This window comes from Strongylocentrotus purpuratus, unplaced genomic scaffold, assembly GCF_000002235.5.
Source record: "Strongylocentrotus purpuratus isolate Spur 01 unplaced genomic scaffold, Spur_5.0 spur5_scaffold_16, whole genome shotgun sequence".
NCBI classification, from domain to species: domain Eukaryota; kingdom Metazoa; phylum Echinodermata; class Echinoidea; order Camarodonta; family Strongylocentrotidae; genus Strongylocentrotus; species Strongylocentrotus purpuratus.
Window position 1 is genome coordinate 24542259 of NW_022145601.1, and position 3081 is coordinate 24545339.

Genomic DNA, 3081 nt, shown 5'->3' on the forward strand with positions numbered 1-3081 from the left:
TCGAGGTCAAAGTTGAAAATAGGACCCTAGTCTCGGATCAATTTTTTTTTAATTAGTTTGTTATCGCCGGTGTAAAATACAACTGTTATATTATCTACTTTTGTATTTGTTTTTTATACAAATAAATCAATTTTGACAATTTATACATACTATGTAACAGATCAATCTGAATAACGCTGCCCTTTACTCCAATTTGGATCGTGATATAATATAGAGTCTGTTTTAAAGACTATTCATACATGCTACCAACCACGTTCGCCTCCTCCCCCTTTTCTTTCTTTCTTTCTCTCTCTCTCTCTCTCTCTCTCTCTCTTTTCTTTTCTCTTCTCTCTCTCTCTCTCTCTCTCTCTCTCTCTGATTATATTTTTTAACGTCTATCTCTCTCTGATTCTATCTCTCTAGGTATATGATTATCTCTTGCTGTAAGTGTTTTCTCTTTTTGTTTTGTTTGCTGGTTTGTTTTATGTGACTGCGTGTATGCTTGTATTGCAGCCAGGGGAGCGAAAGCTTTAAGACCTCTCCGAGGGGCTAAGCATTAAAGTACAAATCTGAATTATTTCATTTGACGTGTGTTATATATATCAGTGTCATAAAGATCAGCAAAATACCAAAATGAGCACAAATCTGAATTCTTTCATTTGACGTGTGTTATATATCAGTGTCATAAAGATCAGCAAAATACCGAAATGAGCATGACCCGACTAGGCCGAGCCCCCCCCCCCCCCCCCCTTGGCTACATGCCTGGGCCGATATATGTATATGATTTTAGGACAAATTAAGACATAGCAGAACATTACGTGTATGTTTCTAAATTTAAATACTTACGATATTTGCACCTAGTAGCAGGCCTATATTTACTGTTTTCTCGAAACATCTGTCAAAACTTGAGTGGGCCATTTTATAGTTTCTCGCAACAGGATCTACACACTTCACCCATGAACTCTCAAGCGTGAATTATTTTTTGAGAGGGATATAGTTGACCTCATATACACTCCCCAATATTTTAACAATAATATTTACGAATAAGTTTGCAGCTTACAATAGCTTTGCGGTTTAGAAGTTTTGTTTATCTAGCACTGTAAAAAGGGAAACACAGTCAATTGTAATTTCCGCTTTTGAAAATGACAGAATCAATCTGTTATCTAATACTAAATGTAAAACGTATGCAATTATTATTTACGCTATTAGCGGGTCATTTTATTTGGAGTCCGTTTGGAGAAAACAAATTCAGCACAAAATTGAGGGACCTTTCATATGTTGGAATTTTATATGTAGTAATTTAAAGGTGTGTCAGCTTTAGCCTGTTAATTTGATTTTTTCTTCAATACACCTTAACTATTGCAATTAGTTTGTCCATGTTTTGTTGAACATAACTATTACCCATTTAGGAAATAACTGATACAACGGGCCCCTATCCTACCTCTATCTTTTTCTTTCTCTTTTTCTCTCTTTTTATTTTCTCCCACCTTGTCCCACCGGTAATGATTTCTTTCCTTCGAAAATATCGCCTTTTTAGTCCCACCGCCAAAGGTTGTCTTTATCTAAACATTAATAGGCCATTTCTCATCCAAAATATACTTCAGTGCTTTTCTCTCGTTTTACAGTCGCGTTTTTTCTTCTTCTTCTTTCTGTCCCCTTCACAAAAAGCAAGTTGAGGTAGATAAACAAGCTCTGCCTTCTCGACTCTCCCGTCCTCTTTCCATAATTCTTACCCTGCCTCTCAGCACAACGACCCTCTTTAACTAATCAGATTCAATTGTTAATATTAAGACATTGCTAATTAGACTAACAATAAATTATCACAAATTACACGAATGCACTAGATGAAACATGTGTGATTGTGCATAATTATATGCATTTATTGAACACTAATGAATTGTTATTTATTGCAAAAAATCACTTGAAAAAATGTTGTATGTTACATTTTTCTTTCAAGTTCCGGGAAAAATATTTTGATATCAGAAAATATTGTGGATTCGATATAATCAAACCTTTGCTAATATGGCATTGTTATTATGAGGCATTTTTTTGTTCACGTTTGATTATACTTGCTCCACCTTGATATTAAATATTCATACACTTGTCGATTCAATTTGTAATTGGAATTCGACTCTTTAGGGTTGAAATGTTACCATTATCCTGATTATTTAATATGCAATGTAAAACGCATTGAAATTTCCTTTGGTCATGAAATGCGCTCTAATTTTTTTTTTTTTAAATCGAATTAAACTGTGTCTATACTCAGATAACTTAGTCATATAACAATATATAATGGTGCAATACATAACACAGTGATTACTTCGAAAGCAGACTGTTCATGGCAACAGTAGTATATACATTTTTTTAAATGATGATATGTACAGTTTCATCGTTTTGCCCCGATTTAAATCACCACACTGTTGTCTTTCTATATACGTCTACTTCTAATCTGCCAACCCTCGGTCTGCAGCTGTTCTTAGGCTTGCTGTGTCTTTCTCCCGGTTATTTCCCCCAAATTTGTCCATCTTCTAAAGACCAGTTCTGCATTCAGTTCCCCTATGCACTAGTTCTCCACCCCCCCCCCCCTGCCGTTCTACAAGCTCTACATTCAAGTTAAATGTGCTACAGTATCTGCTATATATGGTTTTGCCCTTCCCCCATTCCCCTTCCTATGAATAAACTAACAAGAGGATGAATCGGGGCCATCTTCCCCTCCTTCTACCAGCTGCATTTCGTAAAGCTGGTCGATGATTTCTTGCACGGTTGGCCTCTGGTCTTCGTCAGCCAGGTAGATTTGTGTACCCAATAACTCGAAATCATCATACCTCATGGCGCGACCTACGGATGCTACCAATCTGCCTAAGGAGTAGACATCGCTGGATGTTGAGCAGGGTCTGGCTTCCAACACACATTCAGGGGCAATATGGCTACACCCTCGGCCGCTACGGTAAAAATCAATCTGCTCTTCATCCAGAGACATTACAAAAGGAGTGGCGATTTCAGAAGCCCATCCCAGATCGATGATCTTGGCTCGCCAGAGTCCAGACTCCTCAACAACCAGTACGTTGTCTTCTTTGAGATCATTACACAGGAATCCCTTGG